We start from the raw sequence: 27,575 nt of genomic DNA on the forward strand, positions 1-27,575 counted from the left end.
TCAGCTTAGAAAGAGGGAGATTTTATTTGGTCCATAGTGGCTAGCCCCAGGTTTGGGCCTCTGGTAAACATGTCATAATGGGAGCCAGAAGCAGAGCAAAACCTGCCCACCTCATGGTCTAAAGTTGAGAAAGAAGGAAGCCATGTTCCAGTCCCCTCAGTGACATGCTCTCCTGACCCCAGGACTCCCCTAGACCCTGTCCCACCAGCTCCCAGCAGTGAAGCCTGGGCAGCAGTGCTCAACCACAGGGTGTGTTTCCTGGCTGGGGTCTGAGAGTTGTGCTTACAGACCTAGGAGCAGAGCCCAAGCAGTCGTCAGGGGACAGTGAATCTGCCCTCACCATATCTAGTTTTCATCAACATCAACCGTCTATTCCTAAGCTTCAGCAGCAGCTCAGCAGGTTTACCTAGACTGAGCTAGAGGCTTACTCTGCTCTGGTTTTACCAGTGGTTCTCAGCTTCCTAATGCAGTGACCCTTTGATAAAGTTCCTCATGTTGTGGTGACCCCAACCAGAAAATTATTTCCTTGCTACTTCATAACTGTAATTTTTCTGCTGTTATGAATTACAACATAAATAACAGAGATGGAGGATATATGATATGTAATCCCTGTGAAAGGATTATTCAGACCCCAAAAGGGATCATGACCCACAGGTTGGGCATCCCTTGTTGTTACTTGTGTCTGCTAAAATACAACCATGTGTTGTTTAATATAACAATGAGGTTACATTCTGAAAAATGCATTATATTAATATTGTAAGAACTTTCTTATATACATGTAAATTAAAGTCACTGGGACCTTTCTAGTTGATATAGTCATATACAATCACAGTTGTGGACTGAAATGTTGCTATGTATCTTAGACCTATAAATAAGATTGGGATATACATTTTACCCTAGAACTGTGGGCTAAAAATGCACAGTAGTTTTTTAAAACTCATTTATACATAGTCTATAAAAATGAGGACATAGTGTTAGTGAGCATTTGACCCTTCCTGCTGCTTCTTGTGGTACCCAGATGACAGGGTGGCTTACCACAGTCCTGGCCTTCTGTCCTGACAGAGATGCAGTGGTTGGAGCCCTGATGCCAGCCGGCATGCTCGCCCCAGTGGAATGCCCCTCCTTCTCCTCCTCAGCACCTGCTTCTGATGCATCGGCAATGGCCAGCCCCATGAACATAGAGGAAGGATGCTGGCTCCTGATCTTGAGGACAGACTGAGTCCAAATCTATGGCAAGAAAAGAGAGAGGTAAAGGGGCAGCTTCAGGCTGTGTTGAATTTGAAGGGGAAGGAATTCTACTCATTCTGTCACTTAAGTTTTGTGTCTGCAATTTGGTTTGAGTTTGACTTGGTAAAATTATTCTATTTAAAGAATTTCTTAGTGTTAAAATGAAAATCAGTGTATGCTGTTAAAAAGTCACTAAATAGAATTCTGAAATGTTAGGAATCAGAAAGTTGAAAACTGTTAGTTTGTTTGGGAAAAGACTCCTTAGAGACGCATGAGCTGGGGCAGAGTGGTTTGTGCGCCTGCTCGCCTGCTGTTTCTAGGGCTACTTTGGCTCACTAGGGTGATAGCTGGGAATGTGGTATAAGTGCTGGGTCATCCCAGAAAGCGACAGGTGTTTTCCTTGTTCCTCTCCAATTAGATTGTCTCCTCTGAGGATGCTGTGACCCCTCTGCGGTGACATCATCTGCTCCCTGGGCCTCATCTCGGCCATTTATCCCAGTGACAGATGACCCAGGAGCTGCCAGCATCATTGCAGAAACCATGACCAAAACCAAAGAGGTCAGGAGATCTTCTTTGACTTGAAATATAAAATTACCTTAATCGTACTCAAAAGTTCAGGAGTCATATTTAAAGCTAGAACATGCTGTACTCCAAGGTTTATCAGTCACAGCTTTTTCCTCCCAAGCTGTTTTAAGGCCACAGACTGTTCCTCTATGAGATACTCCTTCCCATTCTCACTCTTCTCCTTTGCCAGCTGTCCTACCCTTGCTTCCCTGTGAAATACTGACAGACTTCAAAGAAAATGGCTCCAAAGCAAGTGGCACTGTTAGGAGGTGTGGCCTTGCTGGAGGAAGTATGTCACTGTGGGGGTGGGCTTTGAGGTCTCTTTTGCTCAAGCTTCCCTCAGTGCAGTTACCTTCCTGTTGCCTGCAAGATATAGCACTCAGCTCCAGCACATCTACTGACGATAATGGATGGACCCTCTGAAACTGTAAGCAAGCCACCTCGATTAAATGTATGCTTTAAGAATTACTGTGGTCGTCACCCGCCCCCACCCCCACCCCCAAACCTGCCTTGTCTGCAAGGTCCTTAGCTGTGGAACAGTTTCCTGCCATTTCACTAAGGCTACCAACCCAGAGCAGTGAGTCCCTGACCAGAGGGCAGGCCTCAAGGTCCCCGCCAGGGAAAGCGGGCCCTTGCTGCTGGGGCTGCAGTCTCTGCTGTGATCTGCTGGACCTGCTCTGCCTGCGCCCTACTTCCATTAGTCCCTGGCTCATTGGGGCATCCAGGAGTTCCTGTGTAGGTGCCAAGAAGTTTCATCGGGACGGGTGAGTGTGTACTATCCTGGGGCGGACGGTCCCGGTAGAGAGCACAAACGCCCCTACACTAAGGCTACCCAACCAGAGCAGCGGGCAGGCCTCAGCAACCCCCGAAAGGGAGCGCAGGCACCTCCAGCTTGTACTGCAGTGTCGCCTGTGTTCTACTGGACCCCGCCCGACCCCTTGCATTCGGCCTTCTTTACGCGGGTCATTGGAATACCACGCATCCATGTTTTGGTGTTGAGGAGTTCACCTGGAAGGGAACGGTTCCTGCCCCTACACTGAGGAGATACACCTAGAGAGTTAGTCACAGCAAAGACTGGTCCAAGACATCAGGCCTCTCCTGGCTCCATTTGAAGGAAAAGATGGGCAGGCGCCAATGCAAGAATTCCCCCAACAACTTGAAAGGCAACGTGACATCACCAGGATCCAGGAATCCCGAAATGAGAAGTCTAAACCCTAATACAGAAGAATTAGAAGAATTCGACTCAAAAGTGAATTTTATGAAAATAATAGAGGACCTTAAACAGGAGGTGAAAAACTGCCACAACCAATTAGAGATTACAAACAAAAAGGTAGAGGAAATGAATAAATATCTCAAAGATACCCAAGAAAACCAAGAGAAACAAGAAAAAGTAATCAAACAGGTAAGGGAAACGGTTCAAGACTTGAAGAACGAAGTGGAAGTAATAAAGAAAACACAAACCGAGGGAAGGATGGAGATGGAAAATTTGAATAAACGAACAGGAACTACAGAGACAAGTACCACCAACAGATTACAAGAGATAGAAGAAAGAATCTCAGACACTGAAGATACCATAGAGAAAATAAACACTCTCATCAAAGAAAACAGCATAACCAACAAATTCTCATCACAAAACATTCAGGAAATCTGGGACACAATAAAAAGACCAAACCTAAGAATAATAGGGATAGAAGAAGGAGAAGTACAGCTCAATGGTCCAGAAAATATATTTAATAAAATTATAGAAGAAAACTTTCCCAACCTTAAGAAAGATATTCCTTTGAAGGTCCAAGAAGCATACAGAACACCAAATCGACTGGATCAAAAAAAAACATCTCCTCGTCATATAATAATCAAAACACAAAACATACAGAATAAAGAAAGAATATTAAGAGCTGCAAAGGAAAAAGGTCAAGTTACCTATAAAGGTAAACCTATCAGACTTACACCTGATTTCTCTATGGAAACCATGAAAGCCAGAAGGTCCTGGATACTGCAGAAACTACGAGACCATGGATGCAAGCCCAGACTACTATACCCAGCCAAGCTTTCGTTCACTATAAATGGAGAAAACAAAGTTTTCCAGGATAAAAACAAATTTAAACAATACGTAGCCACAAATCCAGCCCTTCAGAAAGTAATTGAAGGAAAATCACAAACCAAGGAGTCCAACAATGCCCACAATAACTCAGACATCTAAAGACCCTTCACCAGCACAACTTGAAGAAGGGAAACACACAAACTCTACTACCAAAGGAAAGAAAGAAAGAAAGGAAAAATGACCGGAGTTAACAACCACTGGTCATTAATATCACTTAATATCAATGGACTCAACTCACCTATAAAGAGGCACAGGCTAAGAGATTGGATTCGAAAACAGGATCCAACATTCTGCTGCTTACAAGAAACACACCTCAACCACAAAGACAGACATCTACTCAGAGTAAAGGGCTGGGAAAAGGTTTATCAAGCAAACGGACCTAAGAAACAAGCAGGTGTGGCCATACTAATTTCTAAGAAAGTTGACTTCAAACTAAAATCAATCAAAAGAGATGGAGATGGACATTTTTTACTCATAACAGGAACAATTCACCAGGATGAAATCTCAATCCTGAATATATATGCCCCTAATATAAAAGCACCCACTTATGTAAAAGAAACGTTACTAAAACTCAAGGCAGTCATCAAACCACACACACTAATAGTAGGAGATTTCAACACTCCTCTCTCACCAATGGACAGGTCAATCAAACAGAAACCTAACAGAGAAATAAGAGGATTAAGGGAGGTAATGAATCAAATGGACTTAACAGACATCTATAGAACATTCCACCCAAATAGGAAAGAATATACCTTCTCTGCAGCTCATGGAACCTTCTCGAAAATAGACCACATACTCGGTAACAAAGCAAACTTACACAGTTACAAAAAAATATCGGTAACCACCTGTGTCTTATCAGATCACCATGGATTAAAGTTAGAATTCAACAACAATGCTATCCCCAGAAAGCCTATGAACTCATGGAAACTGGACAGTCAACTACTGAACCTCACCTGGATCAAGGAAGAAATAAAGAAAGAAATTAAAGTCTTTCTTGAATTCAATGAAAACAAAGACTCAACATACTCAAACCTATGGGACACTATGAAAGCAGTGCTAAGAGGAAAATTCATAGCATTAAGTGCCCACTTAAAGAAAACGGAGAAAGCACACATTGGAGACTTAATAGCCCACCTGAAAGCTTTAGAAAAAAAAGAAGCAGACTCACCTAGGAGAAGTAGAAGACTGGAAATAATCAAATTGAGGGCTGAAATCAACAAAATAGAAACACAGAAAACAATCCAAAGAATCAATGAAACAAAAAGCTGGTTCATGGAGAAAATCAATAAGATTGATAAACCCCTATCCAAACTAATCAAACGGCGGAGAGAGAATACGCAAATTAACAAAATCAGAAACGAAAAGGGAGACATAACCACAGACTCAGAGGAAATTCAGAGAATCATTAGATCTTACTACAAAAATCTGTATGCCACAAAATTGGAAAATGTTATAGAAATGGACACTTTTTTAGATAAGTACCATATACCAAAGTTAAACCAGGACCAGGTGAACAATCTAAATAGACCTGTTAGTCGCGAAGAATTAGAAGTTGTTATAAAAAACCTCCCCACCAAAAAAAGCCCAGGTCCAGATGGCTTCAATGCAGAATTCTACCAGAACTTCCAAGAAGACCTAATACCTATACTCCTTAATGTATTTCACAATATTGAAACAGAGAAGTCATTGCCAAATTCCTTTTATGAAGCTGAAGTTACTCTGATACCAAAACCACACAAAGACACAACCAAGAAAGAGAACTACAGGCCAATCTCACTCATGAACATCGACGCAAAAATACTCAATAAAATACTGGCAAACCGAATCCAAGAACACATCAGAAAAATTATCCATTATGATCAAGTAGGCTTCATCCCAGAGATGCAGGGCTGGTTCAACATACGAAAATCTATCAATGTAATCCATCATATAAATAAACTGAAAGAAAAAAACCATATGATCATTTCATTAGATGCTGAAAAAGCATTTGACAAAATTCAACATCCCTTTATGATAAAGGTCTTAGAGAGATTAGGAATACAAGGGTCGTTCCTAACTATAATAAAAGCTATTTATAGCAAGCCGTCAGCTAACATCAAATTAAATGGAGAGAAACTCAAAGCTATTCCACTAAAATCAGGAACACGACAAGGTTGTCCACTCTCTCCATACCTCTTTAATATAGTGCTTGAAATTCTAGCAATAGCAATAAGACAACATAAGGGGATCAAAGGGATTCAAATCGGAAAGGAAGAAGTTAAACTTTCATTATTTGCAGACGATATGATAGTGTACATAAGCGACCCCAAAAACTCCAGCAAAGAACTCCTTCAGCTGATAAACACCTTTAGTAGCGTTGCAGGATACAAGATCAATTCCAAAAAATCAGTTGCCCTCCTATACACAAAGGATAAGGAAGCAGAGATGGAAATCAGAGAAGCATCACCCTTCACGATAGCCACAAATAGCATAAAATATCTTGGGGTAACCCTAACCAAGGAAGTAAAGGATCTATTTGACAAGAACTTTAAGTCAATGAAGAAAGAAATTGAGGAGGATACCAGAAAATGAAAGGATCTCCCTTGCTCTTGGATAGGGAGGATCAACATAGTAAAAATGGCAATTCTACCAAGGGCAATTTATAGATTCAATGCGATCCCCATTAAAATCCCATCAAAATTCTTCACAGATCTTGAGAGGACAATAATCAACTTTATATGGAGAAACAAAAAACCCAGGATAGCCAAAACAATCTTATATAATAAAGGATCGTCTGGAGACATTACCATCCCTGACCTCAAACTCTATTACAGAGCCTCAGTATTGAAAACAGTTTGGTATTGGCATAAAAACAGAGAAGTCGACCAATGGAACCGAGTAGAAGACCCTGATTTTAACCCACAAACTTATGAACACCTAATTTTTGATAAAGGAGCTAAAAGTATTCAATGGAAAAAAGAGAGCATCTTCAACAAATGGTGCTGGCAGAACTGGTTGTCAACGTGTAGAAGAATGAAAATAGATTCATATCTATCACCATGCACAAAACTCAAGTCCAAATGGATTAAAGACCTCAATATTAGTCTGAACACACTGAACCTGATAGAAGAAAAAGTTGGAAGTACTCTACAACATATGGGTACAGGAGATCACTTCCTACGTTTATCCCCAGCAGCACAGACATTAAGGGCAACATTGAATAAATGGGACCTCCTGAAACTGAGTAGCTTCTGTAAAGCAAAGGACACTATCACTAAGACAAAAAGGCAACCCACTGACTGGGAGAAGATCTTCACCAACCCTGCAACAGACAAAGGACTGATCACCAAAATATATAAAGAACTCAAGAAACTAAACTTTAAAATGCTAATGAACCCAATAAAAAAATGGGGCACTGATCTGAACAGAGAATTCTCAACAGAAGAAATTCAAATGGCCAAAAGACACCTAAGGTCATGCTCAACCTCCTTAGCGATAAGGGAAATGCAAATTAAAACAACTTTGAGATACCATCTTACACCTGTCAGAATGGCTAAAATCAAGAACACCAATGATAGCCTTTGCTGGAGAGGTTGTGGAGAAAGAGGCACACTCATTCATTGCTGGTGGGAATGCAAACTTGTGCAACCACTTTGGAAATCAGTGTGGCGATTTCTCAGGAAATTTGGGATCAACCTACCCCAAGATCCAGTAATACCACTATTGGGAATATACCCAAGAGATGCCCTATCATATGACAAAAGCATTTGTTCAACTATGTTCATAGAAGCATTGTTTGTAATAGCCAAAACCTGGAAACAACCTAGATGCCCTTCAATGGAGGAATGGATGAAGAAAGTGTGGAATATATACATATCAGAGTACTACTCAGCAGTAAAAAACAATGACTTCTCGAATTTTGCGTGCAAATGGATGGAAATAGAAAACACTATCCTGAGTGAGGTATCCCAGACTCAAAAAGAGGAACATGGGATGTACTCACTCATAATCGGTTTCTAGCCATAAAATAAAAGACATTAAGCATATAATGTGTGATCCTATAGAAGCTAAATAAGAAAGTGAACCCAAAGAAAATCATATAGTCATCCGCATGGAGAGGGGGAAGTAGACAAGATTCCAGGGCAAAAACTGGGAACTTGCGGGTGAGGTGGCATGGGGCAAAGGGGAAATGGGATGAGAAATATGAGAAGGGGAGGATGGGAGGAGCTCGGAGGATTGGGATGGTTGGGATATAGGAAGGATGGATACGGGAGCAGCGAAGTATATATCCTATCTAAGGGAGCCATCTTAGGGTTGGCAAGAGACTTGACTCTTGAGGGGTTCGCAGGTGTCCAGGAATATGTCCCCAGCTGGTACCTTGGGCAACTAAGGAGAGGGAACCTGAAATGACCCTATCCTATACTGATGAATATCTTGCATATCACCTTAGAACCTTCATCTGGCGATGGATCGAGGTAGAGACAGAGTCTCAATTTGGAGCAACGGTCTGAGCTCTTAAGGTCCAAATGAGGAGCAGAAGGAAGGAGAACGTGAGCAAAAAATCAGGACCACGAGGGATGCACCCACCCACTGTGACAGTGGAACTGATTTATTGGGAGCCCACCAAGGCCAGCTGGTCTGGGACTGAATAAGCATGGGTTGATTCCGGACTCTCTGAGCATGGCGGTCAATGAAGACTGATGAGAAGCCAAGGACAATGGCACTAGGTTTCGATCCTAATACATGAACTGGCTTTGTGGGAGCTTAGCCTGTTTGGACGCTCACCTTTCTGGACGTAGATAGAAGGACCTTGGTCTTCCCGCAGGGCAGGGAATTTGGACTGCTCTTCAGTAACGAGAGGGAGGGGGAATGGAGTGGGGGGAGGAGAAGAGGAGTGGGGATAGGGGGAGGGAAGTGGGGGGAGGGCAATATTTGGGAGGAGGGGAGGGAAATGGGAAATGGGGAGCAGGTGGAAATTTTAATTAAAAAAGAATAAAAATAAATAAATAAGTTAAAAAAAAAAGAATTACTGTGGTCATGGTGTCTCTTCACAGCAATAAAAACCCAAACTAAGGCGTTTAACTAAAAGATACATCTATAAACTGTAGTTTCTCCAAGTAACACAAGTAACATACACTAGTGCCACTCTCTCTGAAATTTATGGGAGAGCTCTGTGACTGATACACCTTGAAGTATAGCATGTATCTCATAGAGGGACAGCTCCTAGAGGGACAGTCTTAAAACATCTTGGGAGGAAAAAGCTGTTGTCCTAGTTAGGGTTCCTGTCGCTGTGAAGAGACACCATGAACACGGCAACTTATACAGGAAACATTCAATGGGTGCTTTACAGTGTCAGAGGGTCAGTCCATCGTCATCGTGGGGGACGTGGAGTGTGGGGTGCTTTACAGTGTCAGAGGGTCAGTCCATCCTCATCGTGGGGGACGTGGAGTGTGGGGTGCTTTACAGTGTCAGAGGGTCAGTCCATCGTCATCGTGGGGGACGTGGAGTGTGGGGTGCTTTACAGTGTCAGAGGGTCAGTCCATCGTCATCGTGGGGGACGTGGAGTGTGGGGTGCTTTACAGTGTCAGAGGGTCAGTCCATCGTCATCGTGGGGGACGTGGCAGTGTGCAGACTTGGTGCTGAAGTTGAGAGTCCTACACCTTGATTGACAAGCAGCAGGAAGCGTCTGTCTCATTGAGAGTGCTTTGAGCATTGAGACCTCAAAACCTGCTTCCACAGTGACACACTTCCTCCACCAAGGCCACATCTACTCCAACAAGGCCGGCCATACCTCCTATGTGCCATTCCCTTTGAGGGCCTATTTTCTTTCAAACCACAGCCATGGTGGACATTTTCTGCACATACTACAGCATCCATGCTTGGGCCAGAAGGGAAGGCTTTGCCATTGCCATCTGAGTCTAATGTCTCTCCCCCACCCCCACCCCCATCCGTGGTATGTTCTCATTTTCCAGTGTGTGTGAGGCTAAGGGCCTTGAAATGACTGCACCCATGACAGCAGCACACATTCACCCAGGGCTTCTTCCACTTCATGTAGAAAAATAGTAAAAACATTTAAAAATGTTATCTAAAAATGTTTAAAAAATGGCTTTTCTGAGGAAGCCAAGGGGAGTTGATAGTAGGAATGATGTGTTATACACACAGGATTAATTTTAAATAAGATTCTGTGGAAGACTTAAAGAGGAGATCTAGAGGAAAGTCATAAAATCTGATAAGTAGCGGTAGGTTGCATGTGCCGTGGCCTCCTTCCAGTCTCATGCTGTGTCACCTACCTGTGCTGCCTAAGTGGGCACAACAGCAAACTGCATTTCTTTATAGTGAAGGCATTATTCTTCGATGGATGCTCTTGTAGTTCTGTAAAATAGTTCCTTGCTTTTCAGTGGAGACTTTGGGGTCATCATGTCTTGATCTGGTTTTTGATGTCCCTTCCCCACTGCTGACATGTCCTGACTCAGCTGGTCAGTTTCATCTCTCCATATTCCATTCTCTCTTTAACTGTTCATTTTCAATTGGTTTAGGATGTTGAAAGCCAAAGTAAAACATCAGGTCCAGAGCCCCAGTCTTTGGATGAGTTCACCAGTCTGCTGATCGCTGATGACACCCGGGTGGCCGTGGACCTGCTCAAGCTGTCAGTCTGCAGCAGGGCTGGAGACAGGGGCAGGGACGTGCTCTTGGCTGTGCTGTCGGGCATGGACACCGCCTACCCACAGGTGAGTCCTGGGGCCAGTGTTCTCTGCAGCACCCAGTATCTTCACGCGTGGTGTCACCCAGGGTGAGCAGCAGTCCTTTACGACAGCATGTGACACTGTTCTCCCAATGACATCTTCTATCCAGCCTAGAACTAATGTGTATATCTGTTTTTAAACATTTGTTTATTCATTTACCTGTTCGTTTGTTCGTTCATTCCTTCGTTTGTTTGTTTGTTCATTTAAATTGTGTATTAGTATTTGTGCATACCACATTCACACATGGTACCTGCAGAGGCCAGAAGAGGGGATAGGATCCCCTTGAATTGGATTTACAGATGGTTGTAATTCACTGTGTAGGTGGCAGTAACCAAACCTAGGTTGTTTGAAGAGCAGCAAGTACTCCTAACCACTGAGCCATCTCTCTAACTCTTGTTTTTTTAAAAACAAACTTGATCTCAAGGGTTATTTCACCTACTTGCAAAGGTTTCAAAGTAAAACTCAAACAGGTTGTAACACATTCACCAACTTGCCTTATGACCTTAAGTCTTCCTCTCTGAGCCTTATTTGTATAAGGGGGTAGGGAAAGGGAAGGGAAGGAACTCAGAAGTTCAAGCTCTGGCAAGCTAGGATTCCCTTAATGGTTATCTGGCTCTTTCACAAAAACAAATGCTGCTCTCTGAGAAGTACAAAAGACTAAAAGATGGCAAGGTTTCTATTTCCAAGGGGGAAACACCTGAATATAAAAGTGAGTGGTTATCCATTTGAGAAGAGAGCTACCTGTGACAGCTGCAGAATGGCCCCCACCTCCTGTGACAGTCCTGATGCACCTGGGCTCACAGAAGCTGCTCAGTTGCTGGGGAAGAAGCACATCTTCCTTGTGGCCAAGGCCAAGCTGCCCGTAGCTATTTGCACCCTGGGGATAAAACACAACACAGAAGAAGAGCAATTTGAAGGCCCACCTGTCAGCACCCATCTAGCCATCGTGTCCCTTGCCCCGACACCTCTCAGAGCCCATGACATCTCACACACCTGTTCTCAGGAGGCTGTATTGTCAATCTACATTGAGAACCAGCCCACCTGTGAGCACTGTGATTCCTATTTCAGAGGCATCTGTGGCATCCACAACTTAGCCAACCATGTGGCTCACCTTTCCCTGCATGTATACAACACTGTTCTAGTTTGTTGCTGGGGGAAGAGAGGACCGAGACTGATCAAGCAGAAGCCATGGAGAACACTGCCTGTGACTCACTCTCTGGCTCTCTTCACTGACTTTCTTAGAAAGCCCAGGCCCATCAACCAATGGATGGTACCACCCACAGTGGACTGGACCTTCCACATCAATCACCAACCAAGATAGTCTCCCAATGGATAGTACCACCCACAGTGGACTGGACCTTCCACATCAATCACCAACCAAGATAGTCTCTTCAGAGACGTGCTCACAGGTCAATCTGATTGAGGCCTTCCATTGACATTTCTCTTCCCAGGCGATTCTATGTGGCATCACAAGGGCAATAAAACCCAATCAAGACTAAACTGCCTTTGGGAATCAGACCAAGGAAGCCCTCTTATAAAAGCTAATTATCCAAGAAAGCTGGGAGAAAAAATGTTGGTGGGGAGGGAGAGATAAAGAAAAAGTTAGCAGAAAACACTCCGGAGTTAGGTTTGTGCTCCCCTCCCCACATCCTCAATGGGAAGCAGGCAATGACTTTCTGTATTTATTCAGTTAGCTAAGGATGCTGCATCCCTAACAGGAAGCATCATCATTCACCTGTCCAGTACAAGACCTAGGCAGGGATCTAAAAGGCCTTTTCAAGTATAGCATTTGGCGACTCCAAGATTCAGATCTCCCTGTAGATCCACACTATCAACTGCATACATAGCTCAGGTCTAGGGGTACAGCAGAGCAACAGAGTGCTTACCTAGCATGTTCCTAGGTTTAGTCACCAACACTGGAAGAAAAAAGTCTCTAGTCTGAAATGTTTACAGCTTGGTTACCGAAATAGAATTCAGTATATACACAAATACATATCACAAAGATGCTGTAAAGAGAGGGCAATGTTCATTAAGTGAAACAGTAACATCTCTGCAACAGAAGATATAAATACAACAGTGAATACACACTGTAAAGAGCCGAAGGCCCAGAATGTTCTAAGTTTTCCGAGCTTGCCATATTCACTTAAAGAAGAGGAACTGTGAACCCACAGTTCTTAATACTTAATACTTCAGAAATTCCTCTCTTCAAGTGTCTACTCCCAAGCTGGTTCTTTTGGAGGTGAGTGGTGGAGCCTTTAAAACCCATCTTCTGAGGACCCCTGAATGAGAGCATGTGACTGGAAACAACTCCCAAGGCATGAATGCAAACACCCGCGTAAAGCTCTCCTGTCCCTTGGGTATTTCTGGTCCCCTTGAGCAGCAGGGCTCCAAGACGAAGAATGAGCTATGGGAGGGTCAAGAGAGCCTCGGGAACAATACAGCTCCTACTAAGTGTTCTCTGCAGACAGGACAGACACCTTCAATCCTCACAACTAAGGCGCATTAGCATTCATTTTACAGATGAGGAAACGGAGGCCCAGGGAGGCTCAAGTAATGATCCATAGTTATAAGGATGTGCTTGGAGGCAGCCCGGAGGGTAAGCCACAGACTCTGGGCTGCTGCTCACCTCCAGCACTTCAGCACCTTTCTCTTCTTTGTATCCTTCCTTAGCACTACAGTGAGTCTTGACTACTTGACTAGTCTACCCCATCTCCTAGAGATAGACTATGAAGGCAGGGACTTGGTCTTGCTCATAGCTACTCCCCTAAACCTGAAACTGCATTGGCCACATAAGGTCCAAGGCTCCACCCTGGAAAGGTCAAAAGCAACACTGTTGCAGAGTGAAGCAGAGAGCATGTGCTGGGGTCTCTAGCCAATCTGGTTGCCCCATGACCAGGCTTGCAGGATGAGAAATACTGGAGGGAGAAGACAGGCAGGAACAACCCCAGGTTCACGCTATGTACCAGTCTCTAGCGCAGCAAGAGGCCTTAAAACCAAACTGAGCAAAGGAAATTTTAATACACTTTATGACAACTATGTATACCTTCCTTATTTACAAAGGATCCAGACAGAGCTTATGCACACACGCATGCACACACACACCCTTGTGAGAGATGAACTGTGTTTCTCTAAAATTTCTACATTAAAGCCGTAACCTCTTAAATGTCCCGATATGGCTGTATTTGGAGTCACAACCTTTAAAGAGGTAACTAAGGTTAACTGATGAGACCGTAAGGGTGGGGCCCTGGTGCATTCATCTAGTCTCTTCCTAAGACACCAAGGATACCCAACCACAAACAAACAGCCACCTGAGGCCTCAGAGAAACCCAAACCGTCCACACCTCAATCTTGAACTTGCAGCCTCCAGCTCTATGAGAAAATAAATTTCTGTTGTTCAAGAACCCAGCCTGTGGTGTTTTGTCACGGCAGCAGAAGCCAACTAATACACACACCCTGAATACGCAACAGGAAGACTATGCCAGCAGGCCTCCAAGCACACTAGAAAAGTGAGGTTCGACCCTGTTCTGCCTCTGTCCATTTAAGGCTGCATCTGAAAGGCTTTTTCTGTCAGATGTTTTTCCTCTGCCAGAAAGACAATAGTCTCCTGGCTGGAAAATGACAGGCAGCAACACAGTCAGTTATTAACCCCGCCCCCACCTCAAGTGCTACCTCAGGGAGCTGAGTCAGCTAGACCATGCCACGATCTCCCTCCCAGCAGCCTGACACTCAACAAGTGAAAGATGTGTCAATGAACACCAATCTTGGCAGAAACATAGGTGCTATAGCCTCCTCTAGCAGAGGAACTGGAACACCTTTACATGTATGGATTTCCCAAACCTTCCACGTGGCTGTGCGCACAGGTACTCATTTGTTTCATCCATTCGTTCATTCATTCATTCTTTAGTCAACAAATACTTCCCTGGAGTCTGCAAGATGCCAGACACCAAGAGAGCCAATGTGAACAGCACGATCTCAGTACTCACTCTCAGAACACCTCCGCTGTAGCCAAGGAGACTGCCGTTAACAAATCGTGCATCCTATCACAATTTTGGCATTTAATATTAAGAACTGCAACACCCAACATATGCTTCCTGCCACGCATGTCCCCCACATTCGCGAGCATAAAGCCTCCTCTCCAGTCACACATAAGGATTCTCTCAAAGTTCAGTGTCAAACCCAAGCAGCCAAGACTTCCACGACCCCAGAAAAGGTAAGATCCGGTGGGAGCAGAGTAACAGCAAATACGCAGGGTCTGCGCCTCGCGCGGCCACGCTCCACAGGCCTCACATCCACAGGATGCTCCCCAGGGTGATGGCGCTGGAAAGGAGCCTCCCATCCTCCAGGCAAAAGAAAGATTCGATGACACAGGTGGCCCTAGGAGCTGTCACCAAGCGATCTTCTCTCTGTCCAGCCTCCACGCTGCCTTCCGAGGCGCTCAGGCAGCCGAGAGCTTTCCCAGAATGGACGCTCTCCACTCAAGGTAGGGTCTACCCGAAGAGCCTCAGTCCCTCCGGTCCTCAAGCCCCAGTTAGCAGCAGGCCCCTCAGGCACCGCGGGGAGACCCTCCCTCCGAACCCTTTCCTTCCTGCCGCAGCCCGGAGTGCTCAACCCAGGACCCTGGCTTGGGCCTCTGCATCTCAGCTCCCCCTTCACCCACGCAGCAGACGCCGAGCGCTCCCGGGTCTCCGCGCCCCCAGTCGCTTCCCGAGCCCTGGGGCGGAGTCAACCTCCGAGACACAGGACTTCCGGGAGGGGCTGGAACGGGGCGGGGCGAGGCCGGTAGCTGGGCGTGTCCTGCGGGACGAATCGAGGGACTAGGCGGGGCCAGTGGGCCTGGAGTGGGAGGATGCTGGGGCCAGCTCTCCCCCCTGCGCGAAGGAACGCAGCCAAAACGCTGTCATACCGGACCTCGCGGCCTCCGGGCAACACACCCGTGTGGAAATGTGTTCTGCACCCATGCTCGTAATTCCGCATCACACTCAGTCATTCGGAAAGCTCTTTACGTGCCCCATGCTGCCCAGAGGGCTGACCTGACAAGGATAACACAGCGTGGTGGGGAAGGGAGCTGAGCCTGGAGGTGGGAAGGGTCCAGTGCGGAGTCCTCCTGGGAGCTGCCTTAGCCCGCTTCTCTGTGCATGTGGGAACCTGAGAGTATTGGGTGGCCTAGCGCCACGACGGGGAATGCGCACCTGGTAACACCCCTGGTACTGGCTATTGTCTGTTGTGTCCCTAAGCTGTCCCCACCCTCCACAACTGCCTGCCCTAATTCTGATCATCAGGATGAATAATTCTCATCCAAGATAGATTTTCATATAATATGGCTTTTATCGACGATGTCATGACGTTGGAGGGGATTAAATAGTACAACGTACCAATGCACACTGGGAAAGTGGAATTCAGAACCTGAAGTTGGGGGAGATAGGGTCACATTTAAGGCAATGATCTACATTCACAGCTCTGGCCTCTCTGCAGACAGGTCTCAGGGACTTCATCCTGCCTGCCTGGTCCTCACATTGGAAAGTGTCCCCGGGAAGCTACTGTCCAGCTCTCACCTGTTCACTTCCCGCACTCCTTGCTTGTTACTGCCTTCTGCACCTTGTGAAGACAGCCCCTGGTCTTTTCTCCCCACGACTGTGAAATCTTGAGAAGGTGGGTGGAACTGAATTTTTCCAGACCATTCTGTACAAGAGTTCACCTACCGTATTTGTCTGGCAGCTTCCAGTATACTGGGTACAAAAGAAAATACTGGCTGCTCTTCAGAGTCCTCCTGGGGTTGGTCCGGAAGCCGGGCAGTCCCATTTCTAATCCACTCCAACATGAGTTTTTCATCCAAGTCAAAGAGCTTGTCCATGACCTCCCCCACCTTCACCAAGTCAACTGCAGTCAAAACAGGTGTTCAACTGAGAACCCAAGCGTCTGAAGCCACAAGGGGGAGCCAAACTCCTCAAGCTCCTCCAAGAGCCAAATCTTCCAGGGTGCCACTTCCTCCCAGGTATCTCCAGGAGCCTATTTAAACTGGCTTATCTTCCTTCAGTGCAAAGTGGCCTCTGGGGCTGAAGAGATGGCCCAGTCATTAAGGGCACCCAGGTTTGATTCCCAGCACCCACAAAGGAAATAGCTCACAACTGTCTGGAACTCCAGTCCTGGAGATCGACACTCTCTGCTGGTCTGTGGGCAGCAGGCACATACCAACATGCAAGAGACACACAGATTTACATGCAGGAAAACATCCATAAATTTAAAAAATCAAAGTATAAAATTTTTAAAAGGAAGAGTCTAAAGTAGCTTCCCAGGATATGCTCCAGTCTTTCTCCCTAGAGTGCACGGAGACTTACCATTTGTTGAACTTGACATGATGAAGCAGACGCTGGCATAAATGGACGGATGTTTCCGGATCCTTTCAACTCAGACACTGGCCACTACTGCCTGGGAAAGGCAAGTAAGCAACAACCTACATGACAAATGTGAGCTCAATATCTGTGCAGGCAACAACAAGGGCCACCACAGTCAAGAGTGCACTCTGCTTTCCCAGGGCTTCTGATGAGTGGTCTCGAGAAAGGCTTACCTGCTGGTTTCTAGTAGAGTGGGTGGGTCTGAGTCGCACAAACACTGCAGAAGCAACTGCCTGCCGAGACACCGTGAGCCATGAGTATCATTGCAAATAAGCAGTTTTCATTTCATTTTAGACATCTTCTATTGTAAGACAAAGCATAAATGCATTTCATAAATTCTAGAGCAGTGGTTCTCAGCCTTCCTAAGGCTGCAACCCTTTCCTACAGTTCCTCATGTGGGGACCCCCCAGCCATAAAATTGTTTCATCGCCACTTTGTAACTGTAATTTTACTAATGCTATGAATTGTAATGTAAATATCTGGTTTATGACCCCCCCACAGAAGGGGTCATGACCCAAAGGTTGAGAAGAACTTGTGTTTCTAAGGTACAGAGCAGAGTTGACCACCTGCAGCTGCCTTTGTCCACCGTGTTCCTCTCCCTCCCTAGAAAAGGTGGCCCTGACTTCCTCAGAGATCACTTCCTTGCTCTGCTCTATAATTCTGTTAATAGATTTCTGATTTTGCATTTAATTTTATATGAAAGCAGCTATGGTTTTTCCTCAAAATATCCTTTAGTTATCTGTGCATCTTTTTATCTGCTTTATGTGACACATATCACTGTTCACGCGCTCTTCAATTCGTCATGGAACACCTTGTGTGTGAATGTAACAGAAACAATTCAAGAGGCCCAGGCCCTTGAAGACAGGGATAAACCCTTATGACCTCCAATAAGAACAATCACTTTAACGTGTGCTGGACACAGACTTCTTTAGATCATTAACTTAACAGCCATGAACCATCTCCAGGAAAATGAATATGCCTATCAAATTTATCACGTTCTCAGATCTACTATGGTAACCGACCACCTGAGACTCCACTATTAAAAAGCCCTCTGTCCAAAGTTTTCCGGCTTTAGAAAAGAACTAGCCTCTAATCAGAAGTCTGACAGCCTTTTAATCCTAGAGGCGACTCTCTATATCTTCCGGTCCCTAGGCAAGTCCCACTTCCCTATTAAGTCTCAGTTCTCAGAGCAAAACTGTCCAGCAACTGAGTTTCCCAGACTAGTTCTGAGTCCTTGGATTCTCCATGCTTAAATAGTTCTGGATTCTGACCAGCAGCCCCTAGCTCCAATTTGGGCTCTACATATTCTTTGCCTCACCCCCTTACTCACTGGGGTAACTCATGCTTTTACCGTGGATGCAAAGGCTCAGTCCTAGGTCAAGTCCATAACTAGTGTAGAAGTCTCAGCCACACCAGCACCCAAGGTGTCCTGAGGCAATGAAACAGCACACCCCATACTTCCACCTCTCCTAGGTTCAAGGGTTCCCTTGGAATAGAAACTTAACACGGCTACTAGGTAGGACTTACCCATGATCTTCGCAGCTGCTGATGGACACACATATCTCCCGGAAACAAGCCATATTCCCTAAAATTCCCACACAAATTTCCTGTCAAACCAAGTAACACAGGTCACAATGGCTGTGAGGTAAAAGCCATGAAGAATAATAACTTGAACAAAAACTTGTACTGAACCAAGTTTGAGGGGAGGAAAGAGGGAGGCAGGATATGGACGTTTACAGCTGGCATCCAGATTTACAGACTCGGCTTGTACAGCTCACACAGGTGAGAAGGAACAGAAGACACAAAGCAAAAGTCATAGATGAAGAAGCGTTATGCGGGGAAGGATCCTTAGCACAGACGACTAATGGAGAGAACGTAGGAACCGTGAGGAAGCACAGGAGAAATGGAGCAGAGGAAAAGGACTTGACTGTCATGTCAAAGGGTATAGACTTAATATGGGATGGTGTCTGGAGCCACGGAGGTTCTCAAAGAGGGAACACAACACACTGAAACATTTGTCCACACAGCACTTTACACAGCATTTACAAGATGGGACTGTATCGTCCCCACTTCTGAACTGAGGAGACTGAAGTCCAGGGAAGTCCAGCAAGCTGCCTGAGATCTTCAACTGAAGGCAGCAGCAACCCAGAGCTGTCATGTTCCAGGGTACTCGCCCAAGAAGACATGGCTGCTATTATCAATGAGGGGTAATGGTAGACATGGAAAAGGACTGAGACGCTAAAGGGGATGGCAAACAGTCTGGTAGAACGAGAAGAGGGGGTGTAAGGCACAGTTATAGGTCTGAAGTTGCCATGGTTTCCCAGTCAGAAGTATTAGTCATGTCAACAGGAAAAAATAAGATGGAAGGGCATGATGCATTTACACAGAACAGGGATTCCAAACTTGCTGGGATTCAGCACTCAGAGTTTGTCGACGGTTTCCAAGCCCCATCAACTCCACTGAATCAGAATCTCCAGGCTACATTTAGCCTCAGTAGCTAGTGTTTACCAAGTACACCAGGAGTTTTTATAATCAGGGTAATAATTACTGAATTAGAACAGAGGATGGACATAGGATTAGAAAATACACAGGCTGAAAACTCATCAAGAAAGTTGGAAGTGACACCAGATACCAACAGGGGAGTCGGGGCTTGTGCCATTGCAGGACTAGAGCTGTGGCTTAAGCGAGTAAGAAAGGGAGCTGAGCTGGCTGTGGTGGCACTGAGCTGGCTGTGGTGGCACTGAGTTGGCCATGGTGGCACTGAGCTGGCTGTGGTGGCACTGAGCTGGCCGTGGTGGCACTGAGCTGGCTGTGGTGGCACCGAGCTGGCTGTGGTGGCACTGAGCTGGCTGTGGTGGCACCGAGCTGGCTGTGGTGGAACATGCCTATAACCCCAGCGCTTTGCAGGTTGAGACAGAAACCGCAAGCTCAAATCCTCACGCTGGGACTCACTAAGAAAATGGCTGTGAAGAGAACAGGGTGTTCACTCTGGACAGAGTCCAGACTCAGGCACAGGAAGAAATAGGAAGGGACAAAAGCTGAGGAAAGTTAGAGAGGAACTAAAGAGAGCTTTAGTAAAAAGCAGACGGTTCAAACACCGGCAGAAGAGCAAGCGATTCGGGACAGAAAACACAAGTTCTCTTAGAAGACAGCGAGGGGAGGAGTGAACGTTCGCTGAAGACCAACTCCTGTGTCGGCTGCGTAGGAGAACCCCTGGTAGACGACTTTGGAAAGTCCTCCAGGACAAAGTTTTTGAAAAGAGTATGGCCCTGATCTAAAGTATTGACATCACCTGGGAACACAGTAGACGCCTAGGTACTACCCCAGCCTAATGGACCAGATGCTCTTGGGGAGGGCTCGGCACCAGTGATCTGGGCCATGCTGACATTTAGACCAGTGATTCCTCATAAGGCCAAGGTTGAGAACCACTGCTGTAGCAGGCTGTGACCAGGACACATTTACAGCCGTGTGGCTAATTCCTGAACTTATCATGACTAATATAAAAAAATAGTAAAATCAAGGAGGGAACATCACAAAATCACCAACACTTTATGTAAATATAAGGACCCAATATGGGCGGAGCATTCTCCTAAATAAAAATCTTAATTCAAGGGGCTGGAGAGATGGCTCAGCAGTCAAGAGCACTGACTGCTCTTCCTGGCACTCACATGGGGGCTCTCAACCATCTATGAGATCTAGTACCTTCTTCTGGTGTGTGACAGACATGCAGATAAAGCATCCCTAGACAGAAATACATAAACATATTTGTAAAAACCTTAATCCAACATTCAATTTGTAATACACTCTATGGAATTTTCTACTTTATCTCAAAGAAAAAGAAGCAACGATAGGGTTATGCTAGAGCTGGGCATAAGCTCAAACTCCAGCTCCATCTTTACAAGCTGTGTGACTTTGGACATATTATCTTAGTCTGAGACTCAGTTCTTTTATCTATTATGTGTGTCTCAAGAAGGAGGAAGGCAAACAGTAGAGAGTGGATATTCATAAACTGCAATCCTTCAGCACATATTAACAGTCCTGTCTCATGTGCACTGCACAGAGACCTAAATGGCAGTAACACTCAGGACACTGCACTGCTCCTGTGGTCCCACCTGCTCTTCTTAGGAGCTTGCTCTCGGCAATGACAAGGCAGAAAAGTGCCGCACTGAATAAGAGAAAGAGAAGGGAAGGCCAGCAAGGGTGACACGACGCAGCCAGCCCTCGCCCAGGAGCATATGGGGAGATTTTGGAGCGGAGAGTTCTCACGGCCAGCCTGTGGGCACAGTGAACTGAGAGATAAACAGCAGGTCTAGGCACTGCTTCTTGTCCTGCCACAGCGCAGCAGCCTAGCATGGCTATGTCTATCTGGTTTCCACAGCTGCTAAATCAAATTATTGATTCCCCAAATCTAATCCAAACCTAAAATTCTACGTATCTAATTATTTCAAGGAGTGCGTTACCTAAGAATGTCCAATAGCATTTGTACACCGATTTATTTGCTTATAGCCAGTAAGCAAAACAAGAACAGAACTGTATATACTTACTCTTAATCGGGGACACCTGGATTTGGCCAGCACTCCCATGAATATATCAGGAGCCTTAAATTCTTGTAGAAACAAAGCCACATCCTATAAACAAAAATGATTAGCAATTTAGATGCTGCATACTGCTCAAGCTCTATAGCTCAGATATCCCTAAAAGTTTAATTTCATGTTTACTTCCTTTCATCCATAACGAAAAAATAAAAGGTCAAAAAGACAAAAGTAAGTCAAGTAGTGGTGGCGCATGCCTTTAATCCCAGCATTTGGGAGACAGAGGCAGGTGATATCTGTAAATTTGAGGCCTGTGAGTTCCAGGACAGTCACAGCTATACAGAGAAACCCTGTCTTGAAGAAGCAAAACAAAACAAAACCCAACCAAACAAAAAGACAAAAATTAACATAGGAGTCTTTGTGGTACCTTGTACCAAGACAGTAGAACGATCCCACAACCCAATATATCCCTGACGGTGACACACCAGAGGATAGCCCTCCTTTTATTCTGCATGATCCTGGAATTCTTATAACTTACCCAAACATGTTTGCTGACTGCCAGATACTAAGTTAGAAGCTGGGGGTGAGAAAGGGGTATGGGGAAAGAGTCAACTCCTAAATCCTACCCTGTAAGAACTTAAAACTGAGAAAAATGCTACTGGGTTACATTCGATATCAGGACTTGGGCTTCAATGAGCACACAAAAAAAAATTCTGATCATAATGTAACTACAACTGTCTGGAACTTTCTCCCTAGAGATTTTCTTCCACCCGCATCACCTAAGGGGGCACACCACACAGGTGAACCTAGAGTGGACATGCGGCCGCAGAGAGAGGGCTCTCACATAGGAATGTAAGGTACAAAAGCTAAATCTGTTAGCTGTGGGATATGCCTATTAAAAAACACACATCTAATGATGCGGGAAGGTCATATGTCTATCTGTTGCTTTCTTGGTTAATTAATAAAGAAACTGCTGGGCCTGATAGTTCAGAACATAGGTGGGTGGAGTAGACAGAACAGAATGCTGGGAAGAAGGGAAGTGAGCCAGACGTCATGCCTCTCCTCTCCAGGTCAGACACATGGAGCCAGCTGCCAGGTCAGACATGCTGAATCTTCCCAGTAAGCCACCACCTCGTGGTGCTACACACATTAATAGAAATGGGTTAATCAAGATGTGAGAGTTAGCCAGTAAGAGGCTAGAGCTAATGGACCAGTCAGTGTTTAAAAGAATACAGTTTGTGTGTTGTTATTTTGGGGCATAAGCTAGTCAGGTGGACAGGAGCTGGGCAGCAGGAACGCAGCCCGCAGCCCCTTCTACAAATGGCTCCTTCTACAATCTAAAACTAAACAAATAAAGTTTTAGTCAATGATGACTAAATGTATGTGTGTATGTACGTACGTCAATGGTCCTATGAAATGATACTGCCTAGTGATGTCATAGCTATCTTAGCTCACATTTATGTTCAATACACCATGAGGCTCCTAGGATGAAACTGTATTTGTGTTCAAAGCACGATTTTAACATTAATAGCTCCTGGATCTTCATACCCTGAACCACAAACTGGAGGGGCTACAGTCACTCAATAAGGCCTTGCCAGAAGGAATGAGCCTTTTTTCTTTTATTTAAAAGAACAAAAAAAAACTATCTTTTTTTATTTTACATACCAATCCCAGTTCCCAGCCCCTCCCCTCCTCCTGTTTTCTTCACTTTCCTCCCCTCCCCAGAGAGGGTAAGGCTTGTTGCTTTGAGGAAGGATCAAAGCCCTCCCTACTTTATCTAGGTTGAATCAGGTATGCCTCCAAAGAGAATGGGTTCCAAAAAGTCAGTTCAAGCAGTAGGGATAAATCCTGGTGCCACTGCCAGTGGCCCCACAGTCTGCCCCAGCCATACAACTGTTACCCACATTCTGAAGGCCTAGTTTGGTCCCATGCTGGGTTCTTCCCTGTCTGGCTGGATGTGGTGAGCTCCCATTAGCTCAGGTAGATTGTTTGAGTGGGTGTCCCTATTACGGCCTTGACCTCTTTGTTCATATTCTCATTCTGCCCACTCTTCAACTGGACTTTGGGAGCTCAGCCCAGTGCTCTGCTGTGGCTCTCTGCCTGTTTCCATCAGTTGCTGGATGAAGGTTCTGTGGTGACATTTAAGATAGTCATCAATCTGACTACAGGGCAAGGTCAGTTCAGGCACCCTCTCCATTATTGCTTAGGGTCTTAGCTTGTCATCCTTGTGGATTCCTGGGATTTTTTTCTAGTGCCAACTATGTTCACAGCAGTATTATCTGTAATAGCCAGAACCTGGAAACAACCTAGATGCCCCTCACCTGAAGAATGGATAAAGAAAATGTGGCACATTTACACATTAGAGCACTACTCAGGGGTAAAAAACAATGACAGCTTAAAATTTGCATGCAAATGAATGGAACTAGACAAAAACAAAACAAACAAACAAAACAAAACAAAAAAAACAACAAAAAAACCATCCTGAGTGAGGTAACTCAAACTCAGAAAAATGAGCATGGAATGTACTCACTCCTAAGTGGATACTAGCTGTAAAGCAAAGGATAACGAGCCTACAGTCCATGACCCTAGAGAAGATAAGCAACAAGGAGAGCCCTAAGAGAAACATATATAGATCCCTCTGGGAAGGGGAAGTAGACAAGATCTCTTGAGAAAATTGGGAGCATGGGATTGGGGGGAAAGGGAGGGCAGAAGGGGAGGAGGAGAAGAAAAGGGGAGTGGGGAGAAGAACTTGAGGGGATGGGATAGTCAAGATGGGGCAAGGACAGAGACAGAGAGCACTGAAAGAATATCTTGATTGAGGGAGCCGTTATGGGGTTAGCAAGAAATCTGGGATGAATCTTTTCAAAAGTCTCCTCAGTCTAGAATTTCCCTTTTATTCTCATACCTCATCCATGGACATATCCCAGACTCTGCAGATTCCGCATACCTCATCCATGGACATATCCCAGACTCTGCAGATTCCGCATACCTCATCCATGGACATATCCCAGACTCTGCAAATTTCATTCTCCGTTTCCTCAGTTAGCTCCATCTGTTGCTTATCATCCGAGCCGGACTTGGCACTTTCAGGTGTGACAATCTTCAGACACACAGAAAAAAAAATCATCAGTTAAAATACTCAGATCTTCAAGTAATATATCACACAGATGTCTCCAAAAGAGTATCTCTAAAGTACTTCCTCTGGTGAAACAGTTTCTAAAAACTGCCTTGCAGTGCCTTGGATGATCTACAGTATTCTTGGAGGAAACACTGGCTGAAGGCACCGCAATAGAAAAAACAGGAATGACAACAATATGAACTTTTGCTTTCAAATGATTTAAGATTAGTGTAGGAAAGCCATGTAAACAGACAGTCACGATAGAAAAGGCCGACTTTGCTGAGCTGGTGAAAAGAGCTATGGGAGAAAGATGAAGGACTTTGACCTATCCCTGGGAGGAGAAAGACATTTTTTTTAAAGAGGAAAGTGAAATCTCATGGGAAGGGTAGGACTCGAGCATTCAGAGGTGAGTACAAGAGTTTACAAAGCATAGTACATGACTGGAGATGGGCACCAGTCTGCTGGTCACGGAACATAACATAGCTATCCTTAAGTATAGGTTAAGTATCGTTAAGTGAGTTGTGGTAAGCAGCCTTGGATCCCCAGTTCAGAAGTAGAAAGTGTTCATTTATAGCAACAAAAACACCCTTTTAAAATAATAAAAGGGAAGACTGTTTTGGTCACTGTGTAGAAATTGTCTCTGAAAACAAACCAAAACCAAACCCAGGAACTGGCGGCATGGAAGGCAGTACACAGAAAAATCTGCTAGCCTCCTATAAATCAAACACCATTTCAATCACTCTACTATCATCATCATCTCAATCTACACAAAAACCGTGTGTACAACAATACTGGTTAATCCTGTTTTATAGAAACTGAAAGAAATCGAGGTTCTGGGTTAACGAATCACACTTCCAGCATGGGATGGAGATCAGGGCTGTCTGACTCCAAGCTATGCGCTCCACTATGACAAGAGCTCACGAAACAGGAACTGATTTCAGAAGTGACAATGGAGTTGCAGAGCAAAATCCGACTAAAGTATGTGTGTGGTGGTGTTCCAGGAAGACTTAGGAAACTGGCACCCGGACCCTCCAGCATCCCATCCACTCCCTTGGTTCGGAGGACGCCTGCGCCAGTCTCCCCACCTGGATGAGTCCGCTGAGTACTCCGAAGAGCCAGTGCTTGCTGTAGACCGTGCTCCCAATGCAGTCTTCCCCGGCCAGGTCCTCCTCGTCCTCCTGATTGCAGCTAGGCGGAGGGGGGGACGGGTTACGGTCCATGCTGGCGCCCACGAGAGGCGCCGGAAGCCCCGGAGGAGGCGAGAGGATGTGCCAGAGAGCCCGACTGACCCGGCGCTGTTCTCCACAGCGCCCCCTGCTGTCAGGCTTCGGAATGGTCCAGGAGCCTGTGGAATAGGTGGGAACTCCCACAAAGTGTCCACCTAGGGACCAGCAGCATGAAACACACACGTCAGTATTCTTTGTCTGGAACGAAGAGGGGTCAGGGAAGAGAGAGAGAGAGAGAGAGAGAGAGAGAGAGAGAGAGAGAGAGAGAGAGAGAGAGAGAGAGAGAGAGGGAGGGAGAGAGAGGGAGAGAGAGAGAGAGAGGGAACTCATGTGGTGGATTTTTCATATGCTAACAACCCTCCTCAGTCCCTGCAGCTATTTCTACGTTTTCAAGATAGGGTTTCTCTGTGGAGACCTGAATGGTCACTCTGTAGACCATTCTAGCCTTGGACACAGAGATCCACCTGTTGCTGCCTCCTGGGGCCTGGGATTAATGCCTGCAGCATCACTGCCCTGCTCAGCCCCACTTTCCTATGCAACCCAGTATGGCCTGCCAAAGGACAACACTGTCCCGGGGGCCTATGACCTCTGACATCAACCATTAATCAAGAGAATGCCCTACAACACAAGGCAAAGTGACCCGCACTTTAATCCCAGCATTCAGGAGAATATTTGTGAGTTTGGACACCACACTTCTCCCACTTCCTTCCCTATACCCCAGTCGTGGGTTTGTTGAGCTCTGTGGTTCATTTCTCACCCTCGAAGTTTCAGCCCAACACCAACAGACAGCATGCAGCAGAGCTCACGTGGGAGGTTTCTTTGGGAAGGTGCAGAGGGGGCCTCTGAGAGAGAGAGAGAGAGAGAGAGAGAGAGAGAGAGAGAGAGAGAGAGAGAGAGAGAGGAAGAGAGAGAACTGGAAGGGCTTGCCTTCTGTCAGGGGATGTAGCACATGCGCACAGGGACAGTGCCCTACTTAGTGGCTGCAGTAGCTATGGTGTCACATCTTGGCTCCTGCTGCTGCCGCCATCTCCCTCTAGGACCCTGAGAGCAGGCCGGTGTAAATGCCTGAATGCTAACAAGTGTGTATGTGTGGGAATGCCGGGATGCTTGTGAAAGCTGGTTACCTCCAAGCATGGACAAGTGGGGCAGGGCTTGTCCAATATGCGCAAAGCCTCAGCTTCCATCCCCAGTCCTGACAAAGAAGAAAGGAGGAGGAGGAGATGGAAAGACAGACTAGATTTGAGTCAGCAAGATGGGTCTGGGGGTGGAGGTGCTTGGTGCCGAGCTTGGTGACCTGAATCAATCCAGGACCTACATGTTTCTGCTTTCTGAGCCAGGGTCTCATTGTTGCCCAGGATGATTTTAATTTGCAATCCCACAGTCTCAGCCTCCTAAGTGGCTGGAACAACAGGCCTGCAGCACCAGCCCTGGAGGCTGATGTATTTCTTATGAATTAGTAGTTAAACACACAAGCTGATTAATTTTACATTCAACTTTTCAAAATGTTTATTATACATATTGGTCATATGTAACACTGGGTATCATGACATTCTCTTATATGTGTGCCGTGTTCTTTACTCAACCTTCAGTTCCCTCTCCTGCCCCCCACTGGCCCTCATTTTCCTCTCCTGCCCCCCATTGGCCCCCATTTTCCTCTCCTGATCCCCCCACTGGCCCTCACTTCCCTCTCCTG

The 27,575-nt window shown here is 45.7% G+C and overlaps 1 pseudogene; it reads right to left on the reverse strand.

Annotated features, from left to right (window-relative positions):
• Window positions 1-25,890, reverse strand: LOC130865586 (protein SAAL1-like; annotated as a pseudogene).
• Between the last annotated feature and the right edge of the window lie 1,685 nt (window positions 25,891-27,575).

Source organism: Chionomys nivalis, chromosome 23, assembly GCF_950005125.1.
Source record: "Chionomys nivalis chromosome 23, mChiNiv1.1, whole genome shotgun sequence".
Lineage (NCBI taxonomy): Eukaryota > Metazoa > Chordata > Mammalia > Rodentia > Cricetidae > Chionomys > Chionomys nivalis.